Source organism: Bactrocera oleae, chromosome 5 (genome assembly GCF_042242935.1).
Source record: "Bactrocera oleae isolate idBacOlea1 chromosome 5, idBacOlea1, whole genome shotgun sequence".
Classification (NCBI taxonomy): domain Eukaryota; kingdom Metazoa; phylum Arthropoda; class Insecta; order Diptera; family Tephritidae; genus Bactrocera; species Bactrocera oleae.
Genome location: NC_091539.1, coordinates 5523405 through 5551331, shown reverse-complemented (window position 1 = coordinate 5551331; position 27927 = coordinate 5523405). Strand labels below are relative to the sequence as shown.

The 27927-nt window shown below is 31.9% G+C and overlaps 1 protein-coding gene across 1 annotated transcript in view; it reads left to right on the top strand.

Annotated features, from left to right (window-relative positions):
• Positions 1–27927, top strand: part of Ca-alpha1T (Ca[2+]-channel protein alpha[[1]] subunit T) — a 211804-nt gene that overhangs the window by 21953 nt on the left and 161924 nt on the right. Inside the window, exon 2 of the mRNA XM_070110658.1 lies at positions 6936–7011. The gene's annotated coding sequence lies outside the window, so the exon portion shown is untranslated. The remainder of the gene's footprint in view (positions 1–6935; positions 7012–27927) is intronic.

The following is a 27927-nucleotide window of genomic DNA, read 5'->3' as shown; positions in this document are numbered from 1 at the left end:
TATATTAGGAAAAAGCAAGCTTCGAAAGAATTTTAAAATGTATTTATTCTGGCTCTTAGAAATGTGAGTAATATATCTATATTAGATTTATAATAATATATCGATTAATATTTGAAACGATGGATTTTAGTACTCTGTTCGAGGTAAATATATTCATCCCTTAAATAAATTTTGTTTTATAATAGAGGTTGATCCATTTCAAGGTTTCCTTCTTTTGTATAAGAAAAATACACAGAAAATTCAAATTTCGTGGGGAATGTTTAATATCATTCAAAAGAACATTCTTTGGCACTTGCTTTTTAAAGATTATCTCTTTCAAATGTTGGTCTCAGCTACGTCTCACATGGTGCATTCGTTGAGTTCAATTTTTGAAGACTCGTTCGAGCATTTCGACTGGTAACTAGCGAATGACACGCGTGATGTTTTGCTTCAAGACCTCATGACGCTATAACGGTTGCCATTGACGGCTACGTTCTCACCGGCATCATTTTTGAAGCAATATGAAATGATGATTTCGCTGGCCCACAAACCACACCAAACTGTTTTTTTTTTGGCATAAAATGGCAGCTCTTAAATCTTTTCAGATTGCTCTTCGTCCCAAATGCGACAATTTTGCTTGTTTACATACCCATTAGGCCAGAAACCGGTCTCATCGCTGAACAAAATTTGTTCGAAAATTATATCGAAAAATAAATTAATAAGCAGGTTGGTATTTGAGCGGTGGAGATTAGTACCATGTGTAGCAAATGTTTTTAGCATTTCTATTGACGGTGTGAAAATAGTTGAAATCGGGTGGCAACTCCGCCCACTCCCCATATAACGGTACTGTTAAAAACTACTAAAAGCGCGATAAATCAAGCACTAAACACGCCAGAGACATTAAATTTTATCTCTGAGATGGTATAAATTGGCTTTATAGGAACCGCGTTCAAAATTAGACAGTGGGCGGGGCACAGCCCACTTTTAGGTGAAAACCCATATCTTGAGATCTGCTCAACCGATTTCAACAAAATTCAGTGCATAACGTTCTTTTCATGTTTCTATGTCATAGTGTGAAAATGGGCGAAATCGGATTACAACCACGCCATATGACACCATTTTAAATACCACTTGATTCTTTCACTTTCCACTATGCAAATCAAGCAACAATGATTATATCGGCGTAAAACTTTGCGTGAATAATACGTTTAAAGTATGCCACCTTGTGACCAAAAATTCTCTAAATCGAACCAAAACTGTTCAAGCCCCTAGGTACTAAATATGTGGACCCCAGTGCCTATAGTTGACCTTCTACCGAAAATATCAACCAATCCACAAAGAAATCTCAAACGAGTATACCATTTGACTTTGCGAGAGTATAAAATGTTCGGTTACATCCGAACTTAGCCCTTCCTTACTTGTTTATAATATTTTTTCTTTTTGTTTATCGCACCCCAAACAATTTATGATCATACTGCACTGTAGTGTTATGATTCAAAGCGTAATAAATCTAATTATTGCCATTACTCCACAAGTACTATTAATTTTTAGGGCACACGCGATTTCATCTACATATTTCAACTCACCACACTCACTCCCCACACTTGCCGCCATTCAAACACACCAATTAAAATATCACTTTCATTTTGAATGCCTGCAAATGTGCGCTAGACATGCAAATATTCACTCAACATGTAATTGGTGGGGTGGGCGCAGTAACACTAAAAAAATATTATTGCTACATGAAAGTAAAAAAATCGCAAAAAAAAAAACACAAAAATGTGGTAAAAGCAAAAAAAAAATATGTACATAAATATGCCCATAGTCGTTTATAGGCAGCGCGCGGCTGGTTAAATGGCTTTTGAGCGTCAAGCGCCGGCCGCCAGATGGTTAAACGAGCATGCGAATGAATATTGTCAATTTCCTTGTTATTTTTATTTCATATTTTACACGTTTTCTTGTCATTTGTTTGTCAGTTGACAAATGGGTGAGTGTGTTGACAGTTTTGTCAACACTTCAAACGGCACATAGCCGCTTTAATAGCGCAATTGTCACGACACTTAATTTGATGAGCGAGCAATGGTTTGAGTTTTAATTAAAATACTTTTGGCGGACATTGCTGCGTGGCAAGCGATTTTCACTTTGATGTGCGGCAAATACATAGGTATGTAGGTGGTAATAAAAAAATACATATTTAAATGCATGCACATATCCGCCATCACTTAAAAATATATAAATGCTGCGTATTTCTATTTGTATTGTATAAAAAAAAATAATGTATAACAAAAATTTTCCACAATTTTCTTGCAAATATTTCTCTTTTTCCAATTTCGTTGGCTCTACTGTGCCATTGTCCTGCAAATTATTTCATAAACTTTGTTCAGTTGCAACAACGCGTCTCCTTTTTCCTAATAAAAGATGTTGATTGATATAGAATAATAATAGAATACAGAAAAAAATCCCATAGTTAATTTAGTTAGTCTGCTGAATATTTTTTCCCAAATAAATGCCGTTTCCTTAAAATAATTCTTGCAAATGTATGTATTTAACTTTTATGTCCAATAATAAATTAAGACAAACTATTTTACATATGTATATACAATGCTATTTCCTTTGTCATTATTTATACATACATGCATATATTATATATCCACATATGTGTTTATAAATATATATATATATAGGTATATATCATATATCGATAAATATGTACCTTCTGGCAAACTCCATATGCTTTTTGTTTGAATTTGCATCAAAATCCGTATATATATATATATATATATAAGAGTACATAAATATGCACAGCACATATAATATCTATATACTCGTACACCACGCAATATTTTTTCTCTCTAGTCAGCGCTGTTTATTAAGTGCGATTAAATGGATTTATTGACTCATTGTGCCCTGCAATTAGTCGCATTTGGCCAGCAAAATAATTGTATACAATTTATATATACCTGTATATACACTGCTGCTATATGTTTTTTCGAAATTGCGGATTGTTTACAATACCGTTGTCGAAAATTCCATTGTTTGGCTCACACTTTGGTGTGCTGGAATGAGTAGTTTAACTGATCAATCGAACAGCCAAATGGCCACAAATAATTCGTGGCTACTGTTTGAGTGTTTGAGTGCTTAGGCGAAATATATAGTATGGTGTGTTGTTTTATATTTGATCAAATCTAATTTCTTCCAAAAAAATAAAAGCAAAATTTTTTAAAAATAATTTTTTACTATGAAATTTGTTTGTTGGCCAATTTTGCGAATTTAAGTTTCTAAATTTTACTTAATCTTTTTTTTTCTAATATCAAATATCTAAACTTTAACATTTTTCCGGTTCTCTTAAGTTTCTCTCAGCATATTACTCTAGGTGAAATAGCTAAAAATTTTATTTTTGCTTCATATTTCTTATCGACTAAAGTTTTCTTAAAGCACATCGCTAACTTTAATCTCCTTCTTCGTAACGTTCTTGTTAGTGGCGTGTGAAGTAGAAAATCCGGGTATTACCAGCATTTATCTGACAGATGAGTGAGCGCTTAAAGTGATTTTTTTACTCCACTGCGCTAAAGTAGAGATAAAAAAATAGCGAGAAAAGTATAAAAAGAGTTAAAGCTGTGGCGGAAGGTATAAGAGACTAGTAAGAAAATTAAAAAAAGTATCTTAAATTCCAGCTGAAAAAGAGTTCTAACTATATACTAGAAGCGACGGTTTGAAACAGAAGTACCCTTGTGCTGAGTTTCATCCCCCCGTGTTTTTTTTATAATATTTTGTTTTGCGATTTCTAGTTCGTAGAAGAGATTTCAAATTCAAATTGCAAAACTTACTTTAAAGCACTCACTTTGTTTAACTTACCCCACTAGTACGAAAATGAAGCTAAAATCGATTAGTCGCAAATAAAAAAATACATCAATCGATTGAATAAAACTGTGTACTGTAAAATTTATAAATGAATATATGAATAATAATTAAGTTTTTGCTATTATATTAATCGCTATTTTAGTCGAGTATAAATTAATCGTTTGGGAAAATATTGCCGAAATTTATCGATTATAAAAAGCTATCGAAATAACATATTGTTAACGATACCAATAACATTACGTCAAAAATTAATTTATCGATTATTTCAATGCAGAAAATGAAACTCTTATTGGTCCATTCATTAATCGATTAACAAATACCACAATGATATAAAAAAGATTGATTACTCCATTAACAAAAAAATATTGATTATTAATCGAATCGAAGAACAATCGATTATTTTGATGCTAAAATAAAACTTCTGTTAACACTGCATATAAAAAAAAAATCGCTTATTTTATTGATATCGATATGAAGGTAAATAATTTAAAAAAACATATCGATTATTTTATTGATAAAAAACACGTTTGAAACTAAATGAAGACAAAATTGATTAAAAAAACGAAATCTGAGAACTAAGTAAAAAATTAACTGGAATTATGACACCAGAAAAGAAGCACGAGGCGCATGGAAACTTATAAAACTTGTCTAATAAGGATAGAAATAGGAATAATATAAACCACGAGAATAACATTAATTTATAATTACACGATGACGATAAGAGATGGCGATTATGATATCGATAAAGTATAATATCGATAGTAAACGTCTATAAGAGAATTGAGTTTGGATTTTGAATTGTAAGTCTTCGTCATAATTGCTCGTCTATCATATTATTTTGTCCTCCCACGTCTCTCTAGAGTTTGAATTCAATAGTACTTGTTAGCATTTTAATATTATTATCTAACATCTTTTAGCTTACCATTTAGAATATATCAGAGGCACTTTGCAATACAATATTTTTCAAAAATTAGTCGTCCCGATTTCATATTGTGTATATACGACATAAGAAATACTTGAAACACTGAGAACACTGGCTGCTATCATGTCGCACATAAGCTGAAGTGCGTCCTTAGACTGTCAAGTAGACAAGCAACTATCAGCGCGGCTATTCTTGGAACCCACGAGTGTATGCTTGTTCGCACCGCAGCACTTGTTATTGTCGGTTGCATAGCCAACTTTGCAAGCTCGCGAGCTCTCGTCTAAAACTTGTCTACGAGATAAATCGCCTGATTACTTCCACCGGAAATCAACTCACAAATAGAAAAGGACACAGACAGCGGCGCTACACAGGCACGTAGCCGACTGAACTGTGTGGCTGGAATAGACAAGCGGTCGCATTTTGTTAGCACATTTATTTATTTATAAACTCGCGCTCCACCGTCGTCCAACAGGTTTGAACGCGTATTTGTTGTTTGTGGTTGAGGCAGCAACAGCTCAGCGCTCAGTAACGTCTTAACTCGATTTGTGTGCGTCTCAACGAGCTAAAAGATAACTCGCCTAGTCGTGCCATTGCCATTTAATGTGACAATAATGTGCAGCGAAAGGGAAACAAAATGGCATTGCAAATGGCAGTGACAGTTGAAAATGAGCAATAACGGCGTTTTTGCAGGCACAGGAGTCCATTACATAAGTCTAGTAAGTGGTGAAATACCCAAAAAGCGGACTTCATGGAAATGAGGTAATGCGCTAATGAAAATAAATTCGTCATGCGCGTGCAGTACGTGGCACGGACAAAAAGTTGACGTTTAGGTGAGGGGAGAAACTTAAAATAATATCTTTAAACCGAACGGAATTGAAGACAAACTTTGAAATGACAGCTTGTCGGGGATTAGAGAAAGTAGTGGTCAGTATGACGCAAGTTTTATAACTGCAGTGCAGCTGTCAAAGCGTGGAAATAAAGATGGGTGGATATTTCTGAGTAGGCAATTCATGTGGCACGTTGAGATAGGAGAAGCATCTAACAATTACTTCAAAAGTTGGGTATCTCACCGTGCTCTTCTAAGAACAATTTTTGGTGGCAGCTAACAGATATTACAACTTTTGAATTATAAATATTTTAGATCTTATATAGAACAGAATTTTAAGATCTCTCATTAAAAGTTGCCCCAAAGCCACTAAAATCTCTAAAAAGTTTAAGGTATGAGTTTTACCGGAAACATTAACTCATCTCAGCTTTTGGAATAATTTTATTTTATATACAAACATAGTTAAAAAGAGAGCAACAATAAGAATACATCAGCCGGTTTCGAATCCTAAAGCAGAAAGGGATTTGGGGAAAATCGAAGTTAGTTCTATTCTAAATTTAAATGTAGTATATGTATCTTGATCCAGGTCCAGATCACATTTCAGAAATATCTGTATTCAACTGTTTTCGACGAACAATGAGCTAATAAACGAGAACTGAAAAAATCTTGTTTTTAATAAAGTTTTACATGGCCAGAAGAGCACTGCGACGGCTAGCCTACATGTTTCCTCCCATATATGAAAACGAAAGTTGTCTTGTTCACCTCAGGAGTATCGAATTTCACCGAAGGCGCTTACTTGAGAAAACTTTCGTCACAGAGAAGCTACCACCTTGTGAGTATGTGGTTCTAACTGTCGGGTAGACGCCTGTTTTGACAATTTTCACGAAAAATTCGTTTTAAAGAGAATTGATCAGGAAGTACTTATGTAATAGGTTAAACTCCTATTAGTTAAGTGAGATCCTCATACACATATATACCTTAAATATTTTCTATAGAAGATGACTTACTTTAAGAACCCGGTTAACCGGGATCCAAATGGCGGCCTGCTAAGCTTGTTACATGTTTGGTAATAGAGGTTTCAGAAGACATTAAATACAGAGCTTCAAAAGAACTTCCTTTCAAAGTAACCGTTTAATAGCTCTTATTTCATCCGTTCGATTTGTTGGAGGGACGACACTTTCTAAGAGTACCGTTAGATACTTTGTATAAATTAAATTTGAATCTAAGACTTTAAGTTTTCTACAAGCCAACATTTCTAAAAAGCTTTGAATATAAGATTACTAATAACATAAAAAAAGATCTAGATTATAAAATATTTATGAGTTATTTCTTTTTTTTTATTTACAGAATCTGCTCAAACTCTCAGTTTCAAACACTGGTACGGCAGTAAGCGATAACTTCCAGCGATAACTTCTAGCGATAGGTAAGCGGAGTATTATATAATTTGGATATTTGTATATCGAAAATATGAAAATTAAGTTATCTTGAAGACATCAGGCTTAAAAACTTGTCAAAATTAGTCTGATGGTTCGAATCCGGGAATAAATCTCTTTAAAACCGTTTTCAATTAACTTTTAACTCACTCTCTTACGAACAAATGACTTTCATATTTTCTCACGAATGATACAAATCTGTTTGCAATTTATCACCGTGTCGAGATGTCTCTGGGCTCAGGTTGTTGCAGCGAAAAATTTATGCGTAACATGCGGCTTAAAAGTAGCAACAGGCCGACAAAAAAAAATATGCAATCAAGCCAACTGCCAAAACAGAATTAACCAAGCTCACATGTAGAAAGCGAGAAGAAAAGAAAAGGAAATCGAAATGTGAATGATGAAAAAAGTAGAAGAAGGCTTATAGGAAACACTGAAGGTGAAATTGAAAATTAGTGGTTGTGCAGGGAAGACGACGTGCTGCTAAAGAAACCGCTGACGAAAAAAATCGGAATAAAAGGCCAATGAGTTTTCGTGCACTTCTCTGAAGCTCACCTTTTGCTCCCACGCCGCTATTTGTAACCGCGTAGCCCGGGCACAGCTTTGTAGAATGCTAAATTACAGAACATTTTTCAAAATGAAAACAAAAAAGGAGCATAAAAATAAGAGTAGTACAGCGGTTCGGTGGAGTAAGGAAGAGATGAAGAAGCTAAAAATAAGGTACGCCTTTCTGGCGAACGAAGGAAAGCTGTGAATGCAGCAAAACGGCGCAACGAAATGATGAATAACGGGTCACGTGTGAAATATAGGCGACTAAATGGGTTATAAGGGAGGGTAAAATGCGGTGTGGTACTTAAACTGTACACAAGGAAAAGGTAGCTGTGGTTTTGTGAAGAAGTAGAACGAGTAGTGCAAAGGAAGCGAAAAGGAATGAAAAATAAAAATATGAACAGGGCTTGGATATAATTTTGTAGAGTAAAAATGAATGAATTGAAGTATGAAAAAGAAAAATTTTGAGTATAAAAAGCAATAAAAATAATAATTGAAAATAAAACTAAAAGAAAAGTGTGAAAAAGCAGTGAACTATATAAAGGAAATAAAACAATACAATCTTCTTGGGCAAAAGAATTCGACCAATCGATAATAAGATCAAGATATTTAGATTCTAGATAATTTCCGATTTTTCGGTGTATATTTGTTACCATAAAAATGGCTCTGCAGCTATCTCTATTTATGACTGAGAGTCCAATAATTAATAAGAATGTGCGATTTAGTCGATCGACTGGTTCTATATATAAGGATAGACTTAAATGACCACTTTTAATGGAAGATCATAGTTAGTTCATTTTGTATTTTTTCCTTAGTGGCGAACAACTCTCTTCAAGATCCAACAGAGTTCTGATAACCTTTTTGGCTCGAGGTTATAATATAATAGGCAGATAGCTACCGGGATTTGGATCTCCAGCTCTCTGAAATTACAAAGACCCGAAGAAAATACTATGTATATCTATACATTCAAAACATGCAGAAGCCTAAGTTCTTTAGCTACGGAAAGCTTTAGTCCTTTAGTTCCTTATTCGCCAGGTGAAGTATTTTCCTCGATAAATTCGGTGTCTGAAAACTTTTAACTTCCAAAAATATGTGTTTTTGTCTATCTGGTTAAAAATTATTGAAAACAATCGAATTATTTTATACTCTTGATTTTGTCACAACCTTAAACTACAAGGTTGATAGCTGAATGTTTTTTGGTGATTCAGGCGCTGTTTTTTCTAAAATTCCTAAGCGATTTGGTACCAAGTAGCATGGAGAAGTATTTTGAAAAAACTAATTCGAAAACAGATTTATTCTACTTAAGGGTTGAAGTCATAATTTTTGTATTTTGAAAATATGTGGCCTCCAGCACGTATGCCAAAAACTATTTGAAAAACTTTCAGCTGCTACAAAAACTACAATAACAAGCGCTTTGCTTACGCACGTGTGTTTTTTTTTATTTTTGTTGTTTCTGTTTTTGAATTCGCTAGTTAAGAGCAGGCCTTAAGCCTTTTGCAAATTTGTATAATTTTTTTTTTTTGCAATTTTCTATTTCTCTCCACTTTGCAATAACTCAATGCATTTGCAATCTTATCGAGCTGCAAAGAGCTCAGATATCAGCAGAAACCATTTCGAAAATTAAAATTTCTTAGAAATGCACAAATTCAAAGTGAATTTTTTTTTTCGAAAATCACTATTGTCGTACAATAAAATGACATTGGCGTACATTCGTGTGTATGGCACTGCTGATGCCCAGTCTGCCAGTCTGCCCGATAAGTTAATTGACTTGCACATGAAAGCCCATAAACAGATGAATGCACGCTGCTACAGGCGGGTTTTGTTTTGAAAAGATGAAAAAAAAATTAGTTCAAATAAACGAATGCATTGTACGCAGGCTAATATTCACATTTGTGTTTGTGAGTCGTGTGTGCTGCGTATTTACGCAAAAAGCTTTTAAAATCGGCCTGCATTCGGCCTGACATTGGTAGCGATCGACAAGTGGCCATGCAGGTCTTTAGCGTGTGTGCAAAGAAAGTGGAAAAAATCAAATTAAAAGTCTTTGCAAATACGAGGGTGATTTGATGCGTCACTACCTTTTTTATTTAAAAAAAAAATTTAGATTTTTCTTTGTATGGATTCAAAGATAAAATCTTTCCAAGATCGTCTTAGATCCAAAACAGACAGTTATTCCAGTGATCTCCTCTTCAAGTACTATTTTTATATCCACTTTATATTGATGAATACAATTTAGGATCTTATAAGTTTTACGGCATCTCCAGACTGCTGATAAGTTGTAGCAAGGCTTTTTAAATTCAAAATACTCGAGGAAGTGTTACATGGCTGCCGAGGTAGTGCCAACGTAACCGAAAAATTTTTTCGATAATTTTTGAGCCCACGTCACTTTATGATATCTTGCGCTTGTCCTACTCTGTTATGGTGACTGGCAGCTTTGGAAACATCATAATAGTTACAAATTAAGGTCACATCTATTTTTTACGATGATCATTGGTTGACATTTATCTCGTGAAATACATGGATCTGACTATGCATTAGCTTCCAAGGCGTTGTTAGAGATATTTTCATGTTGTCTACGACTTTGGAACCGCCATAAAATTTGTTACAGATATTTTCTGTAAAGTACACATTAAAGAGGGAATCTGTATCAGATTTTTGAGTGTTCCATAGCCATAGACAACATGATCGAATTTGTGGGACCGCGCGATCTTAGATCGTTAACACAAGTTTTTCTAGACGCCTACCACCTATTCTACCTAACCCACAAATACTTTACGATTTTATTGATCTCTTTTCGAGAACTTTATTATTTTTGTTATTTTCAAATAACAGTGATCCACGATCAGAGTATATTCAATCCGCTTAGCCGTATGCGTGGTCGAAATGTCTCGGATCTTGACTTGGTTGCGTCAACTTTTACATGGTTTAACTGCCTTAGCTTTCATAGACACTTCGAAGACTGTGGTTGTGCCGAGCTAATGCGCGGAAAGTCCTACAGCGTAAGTGTTTAGCCTTGTATCAGCGATTGTTGGATTAGAATTGGAAATTTTTTTAACACCACGTCATTCAGACATCTGTTTAATTGTAAAATATTGAAGTTTCTACGGGATTGCCGAAAATAAACATTGTCGTACTTTTGGGTATCATCAGTGAGAGCCTAGATTATTTTTAATATCCCACTCTATCGATACTGTATAAATAACATTGAGGTAGAATCTCATCTACATTTTCTGTTCAGCATATTTTTAGTCGCCGAAGAAATAGCGTGTACCAGCATATATTCTATGGAGAACTCACTACAACTTAAACTCTCCCACTAATTGAGGTTATGTCATTATCAATATAACCTAACGTTCTATCCTATAAACAACTAGCTGATCATATCTTCATACATAAAAGAACTTTATATATATATATAAGAGTATATTCAGTCGATCGCTCACTTGGAGTGGTTTGATAAGCCACTAGTGTATTTTGGATTTGTTTATTTACTCAAAGAAACGCGGTTGTGCGTATTTTTTCGGTGCGAGCTATAAAGTTTGTGTGTTATAAAACACATTTTCATGTATAGATATTAATGGGTATTTAAATATTGATTTTGAAGATTATTTTCAATGCACGAAACAATGGGAAGAAACTAATAAATCCACAACGCTTTTTGGCATATTGACTTATTTACGCAAGTATTTAGAAAACTCACACTGATTGAATGACTGATGACTTGTTGAAGGTCACTGTGTTCATCAATAAGCTAAACGTATTGGTGCTGTGCGTGAAGAGATTAATTTGTGACTATTGAAAGTACCGCTACTTGCCAACGTATTGCGGAACTTAATTCTTTTGTGGCATATAATATGTTTAATGTGGCATCAGAGGTATGTGTTCTCTTTTTTTGGCCTCAACCGAAGCTAATTTCTATACCGAAGATCTCTAAAGAGAGAAACTTAGAGAAACAATCGAGATAACTAAGTTGCGAGTTTCAGCAACTATAGTCAAAATCAAAAACTAAAATAATTGGTATGGCGCAAAGGTTGGTCGTAGTACAATATATAAAGTTTTAGCCTCAAAATGTTTCAAGAATACCGATTTCCAGCGCTTGTGAGTGCATGAGTATGGCTCTCAAAGGTCGCTGAAGCTGTTTGAATATTCTAAATGTCAATGTATCGATAATTTGTCTCTTCTAGTGTTCAAGTGTTCCACAAGATCAATAGCTTATTTTTTGAAGATATAGCAAATAATTTTACCTAAATTTCGGGGTTAGTAACGAGCTCAATTAGCGCTAAACTGCGACATTTTGATATCGGAGTTAGTTAATCGATATAGAAACACTTTGAACAAATAGTACTTCGTGAAATATGCTCTAGAGCTAATTTTTATTGTAACGTGTTGCTATGAAAGTTGTGCCCTAAAGCGAAGAGTGTTCACATTTCAATATTTGCCAAAACTTTTTGACCGATTTGCATATTATAAATAGTCGCCTTTTTAATGCATGCATAAAAGATAAAAATAAAAGTTGCATGAAACTGAGCAGGAAACAGTTTTAGCATGCGACACTGGCGCCTAGAAGTTGTCAAACGCGTATAAACACCAAACAGCAAAATATAATGAATATTTTTATGAGTAAATGCTTGAAGTACAGCAACTATTTATATCTACGTCTGTTGCTGTTTCTTTTTTATGTTTTGGAAAGCCTGTGGGTGTATACACATGCTACATTTGAATATTTCATAGCAGTTTGCAGTGGACCGCCTTTAGTCTCTTGTGTGCTGAGTGGCGTAGCATAAAGCAGCATGTTTGCGACCAAGTCACGATTTTCGGAAAGCTGTTGTCTCTACTGCAGGCACAGCCATAGGAGAAACACAGCGCGATTTGTGTACATTTTTATTATTCATGAGACAAGCGAACACGACGAACGAGACTCGACAAAGGGGCAGAAGCAGCGCTTGAAGTGAAAGTGAATAAAGTGGAGCGCTTGAAGGACGGAGCACGCACTTCCGGTTGAATATGCAGGTATATGTTGGCAGACTTTTTTGGATGGTCAAGTAGTCAAAAATGTCGTGGAAACACCTGGAAGAGGTGTATTTTATGTGCTTGTTGTTGGAAGAGCACAGTGAACAAAATCAACAAGCGAAATTTCATAGCGAACTTGTAACGGAAGATTGCAAACGGCCAAATGACAGTAATGATTTAAAGCGGAGAGTAAAGAACAAGAGTTGCGGAAAGTTTCGCTTGACAACACAAATTCAATGAGAGTTTACGCACGCACATTGTCTGACGATGGCTAACGGTATGCTGTCAAGCAAACAAACGTTAAAAGCCGTACGCTTGAGTGAATTACATAGTGAGTGAATGTGCGGGGCGTGTGGTGAGTATGAATGAGATGAGATGAGCACGGTGCAACGGTGTGTGAATTTTGAAGTTTTAGAAGGATGAAAGCCTCGGCAGACACTGTAGCGGTGGCGCACAGAGATGCCAACATAGCGAAATTTAGACAATTATATGCGAAATGACACTGACGAGTTCTGACAAGTTGCCTTCACGTTGAATTCTACAAATATTTACGCATGCAATTGTTCGTATATTTCGTATTCCTTCGGTCATGCATAATGATAAGTGATCTTTGTTGATAGCACTAATGAAGATGAGTACAATGTGGAAGTGGCTATAACTTATAATGAATGGCAAGTGAAGTGGAAATTTGGCTTGTCGTGGGGAGGAATTGGGGGACAAATTGGTAGTTAAGAAGGTAATGCATAAAATTGATATTTATAATAGATTAGAAAACCCGGAAAATGAATAAGAGATTAGCAATTTGGGAAGAGTTTATAGAAAGGAAGCAAGCAAGCGATAAAAGGTACATAAAGTCAATAAAAAGGGTCGAATTAGTGATAAAAGATTATATATGTAGATATGGCATAACAGAAAAAAACCATAAAAAAGAGACACAGGAAGCGGGGAAACTTATTCTGCTATTTGAATATACTGGCTTTACAATGCAAGGCCTTTAATATTGGTATACTGACCTTCAAATGACCTGGTGGTCTTTGTTAGTGGGACGACGGGACCTTGCCAGTTAGGAGAGTCTAGATACTCGTTTACCAACCTTTAAACGAGCTGTTGGTTTTAGCTAGTACGACGAAAGACCCAGCAGGGTAGTAAATGTGTCAATAGTAGATTGGTCCAAGACTTAAAATAAAATAAAATAAAAAAATAAGAGAATGTCAGTTCAGACTATTTTCCAACAATTTGAGCTTAGCTATTCAGTTAGGATGAGAAGACTTTGTGATACTATATAATGCAATGAGTTAAAACTGCACAAAAGCCCAAGTTGTACCGCAGAATAGTTTGTCCGAATAGTTAGTGAAATATTTCTAGCAGTCTTAACGGCAATGCAAATCTCTAGATTTCTAACCATAATAATGAGATATTTCAAGCACGTGGCTATTCTATATGTCGAAATATGTCACAAGATTCGAGGTCTTAGGTATATGAAGAAGATAATGCGGTACAGTTTCTGATGTTAAAGATTGCAGCCGAATTTCGAAATACTATGTTTTATAGTATAAGGGTTTCGTAAGGTTCAACCTAAAAATGGAGCTCGAAAATAGAAATCTTGAAAATATTCTAAGCAATTTTGATTTGTCTGCTATCAAGAGTTCTAAGCCACAGATGGCTAAATTTTGAAGTTAGCTTCCTGGTTTAAGATTTAATCTATGAAATCGTTGAATACAAGTATATGACTTAAAAAATTTATGACATCGAATAATTTGACTCTGACTGTTAAAAACAGTATAATTTTTATTTAACAATTAGAGGACTGAATGAGGCGCGCTTGGGTTTCCAAAGGTTTTAGAATTTGTTACACTTACATAAAATATTTTTTAAATCTGTGGAGAGTTACAAAACTTTTTTAAATGTCAAATGCAATAAATTCCTTACAAGTTAAGCAAAAAAATTTGCTTTTTCGAACAGTTCGAGCAGTTTTGCAGCCTCTTTAAATTTTCCATTTGACATTTTAGAGAAAAAAATATGTCTTAGCACTCTCTTTGAACCTCACATCCAGTTAAATGATCTACTTATCTATTTGTAAGCGTTACTCGCATGTTTGCCTTTCATATACTTCAACAAAATATAAAGAGCTCATCAGCCAAATCCGAGCATTAGTGGCCACTACATATGAGTACATTTCGGAATCACTCACACATATTTATGATATAATATATTTATGTATACAACGACTTACAAAAATATAAGCTTATCTTTATGTGTGCGCCAGCGATTTGTAACTGCATATGATTCAAAGCAAAGTACCGTTGGCTAGCAAGAACAGTAAAAGCGTCAAGACGCTGGACGAAAACATAATAAAGTAAGGTGGGTAGGAGATTAGTAGACACGATATGAAAGATGAGCACTTGCAATGTATGTGTGCATGTCTACTCAGGCTTTGTGAATATCAACATGCTTTTGCGATAAGATTCGTACCAAATAAATTTACCGAGACGAGTGTGTGCTTAACCGTGAGCAGACGATAACGGAGATAAAAGAGTGTGTGTGTGCGTAGTTATACATATGTGCTTAGTTATGTACATTTATACTAATATATAAATTTATTAGCGTACATTTAGATGAATTAGAGCAATTTGTCGTTTATGGCATTTGAGCAATAAAACATTTTAATTTTATAACGGAGTAAGAAAATTTACAATATGTCAATGAGTTTACATATGAAGAATTATTTAAGGTAAATGTGCAAACAAGAACGAAATTCTGTACAGAAAATATATTTTTAACTATTAATTTTAGTGTTCATATAGATATTATATTGTTGTACTTTGAGAAAAAGGAAATAAAGAAAAAAAAAATTGCAAAACAAAAATATTAAAAAAAATATTAAATCAAAAATATATAAAAAAATATATAAAAAAATATATTTAAAGATAAAATTTTTCGCTTAAAAAATTATTACAAGTAAACATTTTTTTCAATTTAATATTTACTTTTATAAATAATTTGAAAAATTTACATATGTATATACATACAAGTACATATGTATAAATAAAGAAAAGTAAGGCGGGTAGGTGTAGGTGGGTACATACATATGTATGTATGTGTTTATACCAAAACAGCAAAGTTTGCCACAGCAAATATTTTTTAACGATTAAATTTGAGTTTTAAAACAAAAATACTTTATTTTTTTTACTACTTATTATATTAAGACACATAAAATTAATATAAATATTATATGAAAAAAAATATTTTTTATATATATAATAAATATAAATGATTGAAGATAAACACTTTTCGCTTAACGAATTATGGAAAATTTCCAATTAAATAAATTTTTTCAGAATTAAAAACTTTGGAAAATATTTTTGAAGATATGGTACTTAATTTTTTCAATTATTCAAAACCTTGAAAAAAATATTTAAAAAAAAGTTTCATTGTGATATTTTGTTTTCTTAATAAATTGTGATATATAAAAATTATTTGCAAAATCATTTAGTATCAAATAAAAGGCATAAAATTTTTGAAAGAATATTTATTTATTTCTTTTCACTTTATTTCGTTTGAAACAAAATTTAAAAGAAAACTGTTTTGGAAAATCACTGTGGATAAAATTTATCCCTAATATTTTTTTTAAACTAGTGAATAATAAATTCTAAATAAAATAACAATATTTTAACTAAAAAAAATTTAAATAGCTTAATAAAAGTCCTTTGATAAGAATCTATTGAAAAATATTTACTTTTCAGCAAAATATTTTTTTTTTCCCCACTGTACTTCGTTTGACAATTATTTAATGAATATTAATTGGAAAGAAGTATGTTTTAAAAATCCACTTTGAAAAAAATCTGTTGCTCATATTTTAAATTTTTTAATTAAATAATAAAAAAAAATGTCATGTAAAATATTAATATTTTTTGTAACTTGAAAAATTCTTTTCGAAAATTTTTTATTTTCAAGTTAAAAATTTTTTTCTTATCCCTGCACTGCGTTAAAAAAAATTTATTCAATATTAACCAAAAAATATATCCTTTAGAAAATCTCAGCAAAAAAAACCTATTGGTAATATTTGCTCTCAAATTATTCAGTAAAAATAAATTTTTATTAGTGTTCATTTCTGTTATTAAGCTTTTTCATAAAAAAATTCTAAACAAAATATTAATGCTTTTTACTAAAGAAAAAAATGAAAAAAGATTTAGAAAATTTTTCTAATATTATTCAATCAAAAAATTAATAATTTTTCTAAAGAAAATATAAACTAAATAATAATGCTTTTCTTACTTAAACAAATTGAAATATGTTGTACATATTTTAAAAATGTTTTGTTTATATTATTCAGCATTTCTATTTTCCAAGAAATTATAATAAAAGCAGAAAATGTTGACTAAAAAATTGAGCGCCTAATTGTAGGCTTCAGTGCTAGCTGCAGCTCATTAATTTACTCGAGAAAAAATATATAGACAGACTTGTATTAACGTCAGTTTTGAAACTAATTAAGAGGTTTTGCCTTTCCACACGCACGTTTTACAACCAATAAGCGCGAACGCTCTGCCCTGAGCACTAACTCCCTACGGACTGCGCACATCGTTTGACGAAAACTTGACCAAATCGTTTATAACATAAATTACATATTTTCCTTGCCGACGTTTGCAACCTAACTCAACTGTCGTGTATCGCATGGCTAATCATAGCCCGAGGTTACCTACGCCTAAAAGTATGTGAGAATTAGCATGCAATTAAGCTGCTTAGCGGCATGGTTACGCCTAGTTGAGCAGCGGATTTTGTTTTGTAATGCTCGCTTGTTGCGAACTCTCATTTTTATGCTTGCCCTGTGCCTACCTTCAAGTGCCTTCACGCATTAACGCCTAAATGTATGCTACACATGCTTTGGTTTGCATGTTTTACACTTGCGTGTATGTAATTAATAATGTTATGCTATATACATAACAAATAGGCGCTGATATTTCATCCAGACATTCGTGTTGGCAACTATCGCCAGTGCTGACCAATCGCACCAATCAAGCGCCTAATTACAAGTGGGCTGATTTTTGCCCGCAAATCTCTCTACGGTGTTCGGTGCACTCGTTTTCCGTTGACAGCTCAGTGATTTGCGGTAAAATTATAGTCAGCATTCGTTGATTAATTTCTTATTTAGGCTGGCTGCTCGCCTGCTTCGGTAGTTTTGCTATGCGTGAAGCTTTGAATTTCGATTTTTTTTTATTGCAGGTTTGTTTCTTTAACTCATGCCAACTGTGTGCATACTTACGGGTGCGCCCATTAATTGCTTGCAAGCTATGTTCGTGTCATTTGCAATTTACTACCGTCGCTGCTGATTTATTTGTCAGCAAGATTAATTTGCCGTTGCTGATTGTTAGGCGGCTTTTTTTATGGCGCTGGTTTTGCATACCGACACACAAAACGACCTTTGTCTGGGTGGCTGTGGGTACCTTTATGCTTCGTTTTTTTCTTGCCAAAGTGGCGTAATGATTTGTGGGTCCAGCGCTTAGGGCTGTAAGTCAACAAAATGCGGCACATTTCAAAAGATTCTGCGGCTTTACATTATTTATGGGCGAACATTTGTTTTGTGGTTTAATTTTTAATTCTTTTTTTTTCGTTTTGGGGTCAACAGCGCGTTTCTAAGTCCTTTATGCAGACGTTCAAAGCTAATTAAATTAATTGTCACTGTGGCTACTTGCCAAAAATTGAAAAGGGATTTCTTTATTTATTTCTTGTCTTAAGAGTAGAAGAGACCACGTTAATTGAAACAAATGTTCTGCTTAGTAGCCATGAGAGCTAAGTGTGGAAGGAGCTAACGGATTCATGCTAAATTTTTAAATTTATTTTCAGCTCTTTAATTCCTCTTTTTATATAGACAAAAAGTTTTACTTTCATTCCAACAGGCCTTAGCGGAGCCTTCTTGATAATCAGGCAGTAACTTTAACTCATAAAAGTCTCCTGTAAATATAATATATTATATAAGTTTTGTGGAGCAGTTTTCTCATCAACGCTAATTTATTAGAATACTAGTAAAATATTTATCTTCATTGCCTGAAATATGACTAGATCACGTTTACAGCTAAGTAAAAGGGTTTAGCAACTAAGGAATTAAATTTTGAAACCTTTATTTCATATATACTTATATATATATTCACATCTTTTTGACAACCTAAGTATCTCTCAGTCAAAGCTGAGACTCACATACAACACAATACAACTTAAACTCTTGTAAAAACGGCAAAAGCATTCAGGAAGATATTTTCTCACAAAAAAAGTCTCATGTTGAATCGACTTATCAATGCTAAGGCTTTTTTGGTACAGCATAATGTTTCACGACATCGGTAAACCCGACCTAAGCCACTCGTAAATATTTCTAGAATTTTACAGAACACAGCTTTTAATAGCTCATAAAATCTTCGCAAGTCACGCAAAGCCCAAACTCGTCGAACGGACACTAAAATTTCCAAAATTCCTTCATTTTCCGTCGACGACTTCGACGCACAGTTTTGAAAAAAAGAAGTGTGGAAGAAATTTTTTGAGAGCCACACTAAAGGCTCCACTATTTCTTATTTCTACAACTTCAGATATTCGCGATTTAAGAACTCATTCAAATTCAGATATTTTAGAATATAAAAACGTGTGGTATAACCGGAAGATTTAGATCTTTCATCAAGATATTTGAAAGCATAGGACCCGTAGATTTTTCCCGTATAGCGCAGATTTAAAGCATTGAAATGTACAAACCTCTCAAAACTCATCATCTCAAGTGACTCAGTATTGGTTCGATGGAAATAGTATTGTGACGCGAAACCGGTTATATATGTATATGAATCCTATCTATATTTTTTTATTTTCGACGAATCATAACGAAATAATACAAACAGTCCAACGAATAATGAGGTGGAGAAAACGTGTAACTCTTATAGCACTATCTATTGGAAAATTTTCTGTTGCAAAAAATATTTTATGGAATATAAAAAATAGAAGAGACTCGTAAAAGCGATTTCAGGTGATAAATTCTGCAAACTTCTTTCTTGTAAGAGTATGCGTACTTTCAACCCTTTAAACTTGTTAACCAAAAAAATTTCCAAATTCGTGATTTCTACAATATTTTCCAACTCATCGCAAAGTATCACGTCCTAAATAAATTTGTAACTAGCGTCTATCCAAACGGACAATGTCTAGGTTACACATCTCCATTTCCGCCCAAGCAAATATCTTCGGGTGGCATATAAAATAAGATTTTCGAAATACTTTGCATACTTTCAGGCGAATGTACGTATATATACTAGCATAAAAATGTCGCCGACGCATTCTATAGAAGCTGCGTAACTCAATTGCGTGTATAAAATGATGCAAATGGGATTAGAATGAGATAACTGAAAAAAGTACACAAACAAGGCGTGGGAAAGAAGTAGAATGCTGTAAAATAGAATACCAAAAAAAGTTATCTCGGCAAACTGTTGCGTATTTTATTCGTAAGTAAGCTGCTGAAAATGGCTTTGAATGACCTTTTTCGCACCAAATGCTATGCTATTGAGCTTGTTATTGCTGTTGTTGGGGCTATTAAATTTTCGTTAAGCAATCGCGCTCGTTTTTATAATTCGACTATAAGGACCGGCAATGTGTATAAAAAATATTCGATAGAGTCTACTATACTCTGCTTTCCAGCGTTAAGAGGGTTTACAAAGCTCGCATAAATGTGTAAATTATAAAATTAAGTAATTGCATAATGATTGCAGCTATTATCAGTAATGAATGAATAAATGTTTTTAATATAAGCAAAGTAACTGTAAAAAAATACTCGAAAAAACTCGAAATTCGAGAATGGCCTTTAGACTGAAAGAATCAGCAGGCTAAACTAACGCAGTGCTTTTTTTCCTCCCTGTAGGACAAAATTATTTTGAATTTCTTATTTATAATATTATCTTAGCTTGGATATAATTGTGTTCCAAAAGTTCATATTTTCTGCTAAGGATTGAGAATACCCTAGAATGACCTAACTACTCTCACTTTTTATTTTTTCTGTCACTGTCAAGTTTTTTTTTAATCACCGTATGGAAAAATTTCTTTAAATTTATTGTTTAGGATCTGAGCTGAGCGTGTGTAAACTTTTCTTCTGGAGTAAATGCGCTACTTCTCTAAAATTGTGTGTTTCACAAGTTCATATTTTCTCTTTGAACTTAAGATACTTCTATAATTACTAAACTGCCCTCATTTTTAATTTATTTCAATTAGGTTTTCCTTCATCCTTCCTAACGCTGACTAATAATTCGTCTGGTTCAAAAGCGCTCAAATCTTTCATTGGAAATCGAAAGAAGCAGACGAGTAACTTGTTGTTGCCGTAGTGGTTCTCTCATTTTTGTAGTACAAATTTGTTTTGAATTGTCGCTTTAGGGCTCTAGCTAAAGTTCTGTGAACTATAACATACTCGGATTAGTTCTATTTTCGTCTTCATTGGTAAATGTTTAATTTAATATTTTCCTTTAAGATCATAGTTAAATTTCTGTGCACAAATTTTCTGGGGAGAAGGCGTAAATTCTGTTGCGTTCCACAAGTTCATATATTCTTTTTGAATAGTTGTCTTTGAATGAAGTGAACGAGGAATAAGGGATGGTAGGAGAATGAGGAACTTTAAAAAAACTAAGTAAAAATCAACTAAACACTTATGTGGATATAATGTTTCATAAACTACTTCCAATATGGTTTTAAAATAGACATGTTTAGAGTGTAGTAAAATAAATAAAAAGATTTAAAATTAAAACCAAATCAAGTATATATACATTGTTTATAAAGAAGTCCCAAATCCAGCTAAGGTTCACATTTAGTTGTGCAAAACTCTACAAGGGAGAAATCTGAAACTGATCACAAGGATTCCTCAAAGAACCTTGCAGAGAAAGTAGCAGGAAATCGCAACTACAGCGACAGTAAAGATCAACTGCGCATATTCAGCCACTTAAAATACCCTAATGAAGCTAATTTGCTTCCTGTATTAACTGTACTTATTCGTTTACCGGAAGGATATGTCTTAAAATAAAAGCAGTGCATGCTACCGTTTTATTCTTTGGCAAGTTATGTATTTGTATTTCGGATTGTTATACCACTTTCACTGCGCTCTTCAATAACCAAAATTGTGTAGGCAAGCAAATAATAGAATATGTTCATTTAAAATTCAAACCAAATTCGACCTATGCAAGCAAGCAAAACCTAAAATCGGAAATTAAACAGCTCAACTGCTAGTCAGTATTCAATAAAGAAATACAATAAATCAACCCGACACACATAAACATATGCCAAAAGTTACTGCCAACACCTGCTAAATAAGCAACAGCGAAACCTGGCACTCGTTATAGAGGTCACTACAAAAGCCAATCGTGCATTAATAAAGCTAAAATTCAGTATTTAGTTTTAGCTGATATCCCTTTCATGGCAAGTCGACACTTCCGCTTCCGTTTTGGGGCATTGTTGATGGACAGCGGTCGATTGCGTGCCAAAATATTCGCATAAAAAAAGCGAAATAAAAGATTTCAATGAAACAAATCGCAGGAAAAAGTATGTAAAACATACGATAGAAATGAAGACTATGTACATACCAAGGTATATATACAAACCATCCACTTACGCCTGCTGGTTGCGCTCAGCATGCAAACCATCACTCTTCAACTCAAAGATTTTATAACTCGAACGTGCGTCGGATTTAAAAAAAATAATATTGCCCAACAGCATGCGAAATTAGACACTCAAATCTAAATCGTGTGCGAATATGTGGCGTACAAACGACAAAAAACACGAAACGAAAGTAGAAGAGCTTGAAAATGTCAGCAAAATAAATGTCAGCATAGAAATTTGTGCTTTACACAAGCATTTATATTGACAGTTGACATTCGTTTTTGGCAGCAGAGCATTAGTCTGACTGCTGCCGGTGATTAGTTACAACGGCAAGCGTTTTTTGTTCGTCGCATGTGCGGTGCTTTGATTGAGTTCGTCTAGTGAATGGTGAAAATGTGATTGATGCTGGTTTGACGTATGTGTCACATGCGGAAAGTGTAGCGTTATTCACAATTTGTGGCACATAATAATTTGCGAAAGCTTTCTAGTTATTTCTAGGTATGCCTTCAACGATTTCAAAATAGCATATTTAGTTCAAAGTAAAATATTTTTGATGTCTACGGATTAAAAGTCATATTCAATATTGTCTCAATCACAATAAAAAATTAATAGTCAGATTTAAAGTCAATTATTTCTGATTTATGCAGATTCAAAGTCATTTTCGAAGTCTCAATCGTGGTCGAAAGTAAAGTTGAACACAAAGTTAATGATAGTCAGATTTGAAGTCAGAACCTAAAATTGAAATTTATTGCTAATGATACAAATTATCAGTCAGTTCTGAAATTAAGGTTTGAGACCAATTTAAGGACCGAAATATATACCTTCTGATAGTTTTTAAAATTTGAAGTCAATTTCGAAGTCAAAATCTAAGTAAAAGTCAAAATTGTAGTCAAAGTAAATTATGGAATCATACAAATTATTGAAGAAGTGAAAAAATCATAGTATAGTTATAATCATTAAATATTAATCATAATTGTTAAGTATAATCAAATTCTAAGAAAATACAAAATGAAGGTCGATAAGCAATGACAATTAAGAAGTTCACCTTTAGCTTAATAGTAGAATCATAGTAGAGTGGAGTAGATAATTTAAAGTTAGATGTACTACAAATCTTCATTTAAAATATTTATCCAAAATCATAGTCAAATAGAATTTTGAAATCAATGTCAATTTTTAAGAATTAGTCATAATTTGAAAAATTCGCAAAATAATTGTTTAACTCTTTAAAGAAATAATTTCCTTTCTAATCCTTTCAAATTCATCAGATATACCAAAGACATAAGTACTGAGGAAATTTATCCAATGAAATTATAGCCAATATTTAATTAAAATATCTATCCAAAATCATAGTCAAATAGTATTTTGAAATCAATGTAAATTTTTAAGAATTAGTCGTAATTTGAAAAATTCGCAAAATAATTGTTTAACACTTAAAAATTATCATTTTCTTTCTAATCCTAATTGAAATTATAAGTAAAGTCATAGACATTTCCTAAGTAGGCCTACTCTTAATCCTGATTTTAGTACTACCCATATTAATTAATTAAGTTTTATTATTCATTCATTTTCATATTCAAAGTCATTTTCATTATTCTAATTAAATTTAGAATCGTAATTATACTATAAGTTCATGTGTCTAGTCATAATTTTTTGCACAGCAATAACAATGATCTTATTTATAGGCTTAATCATTGTCAGAATCTTTGTTATAGGCATTTTCTCTGGCTCATTTTCAGTGATTTATAATCCGTAGATTAATGGCAGTAATTTTACTGATCATAATTAAAGTTACACAGTTGAAGTCATCTGAATCATAATAACAGTAATTTTACTAATTCTAGCAGTCGCAGTTGTAATTGTACATCATAGTCAAAATTACTTAAATATTAATGACTTAATAAAGTATTTATACAATCCAATTCGAGTACGTTTTAATCAAAAATTATTCGCCGATAGAAGTTACTGATGAAAAATTTGACAGAAAGCTGTCTTTATTTCCATTATGCTATTATTTATATATTCTTCCAAATTCCTCACTATATACTTTCGACTAAATAAACTGTTCATCTCAACCAACGCCTTTAATTCATCAAAATTTATTTACATCAATTTGATTTCTATATTTTCGATATGTTATTACTTGATTTATGGAAAGCTTCTCAAAATAATTTCAACAAATAATGCGATTTTCCAATATTAATACAAAATTCGAAAATCCTCTCAATAACGATCTCGTCTACAGACACTTTGATTTTCCCTTTAATTGTGGCGATTTGTTTATTTAATAATCATACGAAATGCCGACGCACATGGCACATGAGCCGCGCTTTTTATTTATTTATTCACAATAAACGAATTGATTTGATGAGTAAAGTGCTATTTATTAGAGATCAGTACGCGCTGAACACTGTGAGGGGAAAATCACTCAACCAAATGAGCTGATGATTAAGAAAAATAATTTTTTCTTTTTATTTATTTTTTTTAAATTATTTCAATTAAAATTTTAATTTCATCAGAGCATATAATTAAAATTATAACAAAAGAGAGAAAATTGAAATATTTTTCAATTGAAAACTAAACAACAAATTAACTTAAAAATTAAAAACATATTTTTCTTTTCCAAATAGCTTTTTAATTTTAAATTCATAAAAATGTTTTTGAAATATAAACAGATTTAAAAAATATACCAAACATATGTATATACATATTATTTATTCGGAAAACTTTTTTCGAAATATAATTTTTAAAATATAACTAAATGTGACAACGGAAAATTTATAATTTTGCAAACCAGTATTTAAAAGAGAATTATAAAAATTATATCTTTTATATTTGTTAAATCAATATTCTGATTTTTTTAGAAAACAACTCTTCAAAAAAATTAAATAAAGTTGAATATTAATGTTAATGACTTTGAAACCAATATTTCAAAAATTTAAAATTTTATTTTGTATATAAAAATTTTGCAGTTTTTAAAATCGATTTCGGAATTTTATTTCTTACACACGATAATTTTTTGAAATTTTCACGTAATAAATTTAAATAAAGAAATATTAAATATGTTTGAATTTTTTGTAACCGAAATGATGTTTTTTTCAAAATAATGGAACAACCAAAATTTATATATTTTTGTTTTTAAAATTAAAAAATTTTATATACTTTTAGTTAATGTTAAATGTATTTCAAGTAATTTCCAGCATTTTCTTTTCTTTTTGGAATTCAAATTATTTTTTTAAATTATGAAAACTATTTTTAATTTTTTGAATAAAATTTTTTTTAATGAAATTTGGAGTTTTTGTATTTGTTTTCGAATTTCCTTTCTCTTTTAACAGTTTTAAAAATATATATTTTGGTCCGGTTTTTTTAGCAATAGAAACCCAAAAGATTTAAAAAAATCTCAAAGTCTATAAAAATAAAAAAAAGTACTTTGTCTTAAGTACTGATTAAAATTTCTTAATTAATTTTCCGATACAGATAAATATTTTTTTGAAAAATGCATTTTTTTAGTGAAATGCACAACAAAAAAATTAAAAAAATTTTTTAAGAAAATTAAAGGTTATAGTAGTATTAAAAAAGTTAAAAAAAATTAAAATCAATTTATAGAAAGTTCTAATGAGTTTAATGTGCCATTAATGCCAATAAATGTGTGAGCTATATACACTCTCCCTCTAATAATTTTAAAGAAAATGGCAACATTTCAGTCCCGTTTTTAATGACGCAATCAGTATAACTTAAATTGTTTACTGATGATTAAAGAATTAAAAAATTTCTCTCAGCTGCTTTATTAATTATTTATTTGTTTGCTAATAAATTCCCATTGACTGATTTATATTTTTATGGAAGCATATATGTGCATTAACGGTTTTTATATTTCAAATTGCAATATCTGTTTAACTTTTCTATGATTTTTTTTTTCTGGCTATGCTAATTAAATTTACGGCAGACAACCAACAGCGTTGATTGAGTTAGTGAAATTTTGTACATTTAAAGATATGTAAAGCAATTGTTTACATAGATTTATGTACATTATTGCGTATGAATGTATGTATGTTTGTGAAAGCAACTTTTTTTAAGTTCAATATTTGACTTTCACGCAGTGTGTTTTGTTGAAAAGCAAATAATTGAAGTTATTGCTTTAATAATAATAATAATCACAAAAATGTAGACATGGCGTATGAGTGATGTGAGTAATATACATACATGCAATGGCATTGTTGCTGAGCATGGATTTATGAAGTGAAAAGTGAATGTACCTACGGTATTGTAATCTAATAACTACTGGAAATCAAGTTCAAAAATTTTGCGGGAAGCATTACGCTACAAAATTTTTAGTTTTCAAAACAAAAAATTTTTTAAAAACATCAGATTTGAGAACTTAAAGTTTTTGAAAAATTTTTTTCAATATTTAAAAAAGTTTCATTTTAAATTTTCAAAAAATGGAAGAGTAAAATATTTATGAAAAAAAAAACATTGGTGAACTTTTAATTTTAAAATTTTTAATTTAAACTTTCAAAAAGGAATTTAATTTAAAATTTTCCAAAACAAAATTTAATTTCAAATTCTCAAAAACTGCAAAAAGTAAAGAAAAAAAATGTGAACAGCTCGAAAATTTTCAAAAAAAATTTAAAGTTTTCAGTGTTTACTTTAAAAATTTTAAAGAAAGTGTTATTTTAAATCTTTAAAAAAGTATATTTTTAAAAGTTTCGAGAAACTTAGAGAGCTTACAATTTTTCAACTTTCGAAAATTGCAAAAAAGTTTAAATTTTAATTTTCAACAATGGAAATATTAAAATTAAATGAACGAAATTAAATTTTTATTTTTTAAAAATTTTCAAAATAAATTTGTAATTTTTAATTTTAAACACACATTTTAATTGCTAATCTTTTATAAAGTTTTAAATTGTAATTTTCCTAGCCTAATCTTAAATATTTTTTGTGTTTATAATTTATTATATTATTTAATATATTCTAATAAAAAGCACATATTTTTAGTTTAAAAACTGTATTATCTTACATTGTTAGAGATATATAATTTTCAAAACGTTTTTATACGATTTAATTATGAAATTGAAATATATTTGCCAAAATTATTTATTCACACACATTCAACCAGTTTTTCCTTCGGCGCCGCTTCCTTGAACCGCAAAAAAATATTATTTTTTAATAGAATTATAAAGCTGCCAAAAGAATAATTTTGTGCATGTTTTCTTTGTGTGAGCGCAATACTTTTTTAATAACCAACCGCAAACAACAATAAAATCTAAAGTGTAGCTATAAATTTTTCGCTCACTACCGAGCTAACGAAAAATCGAACGCGCAGAGTATACAGAGACATGTATGCACATGTGTGCATGAGTTTGCCAAAAAAAATATGGCAAATAAAGGAGAATTGGTTAAATCTACCAAAAGGACGAAAAACCGCAAAAAATGTGAAATGCGCAAACGTTTCAATAAAAAGTTTTGAAACAAATTAATACTGTGTGGTGGATGCATGTGAAAGTAAATATGTGTATGTGTGTGTATTAAAGAAATGTCCTTTAAAAATAGTTTTTCACGTTGTACACCTTTGAGTACACAACACAATATAATATAGCATAGCGCCAAACTAAAGCGTTCGAAGCAAATAAATCAAAGTGGCATTTTTGGCGCTCACTCACGTCGCACCACATCCCGTTAGTTTGTCTTGTAAGCAAGTAAGCGACCAGCACGGAAATATTTGAGTGAAACTTAAGCGCGTGGGTGTGCCAGTTAAG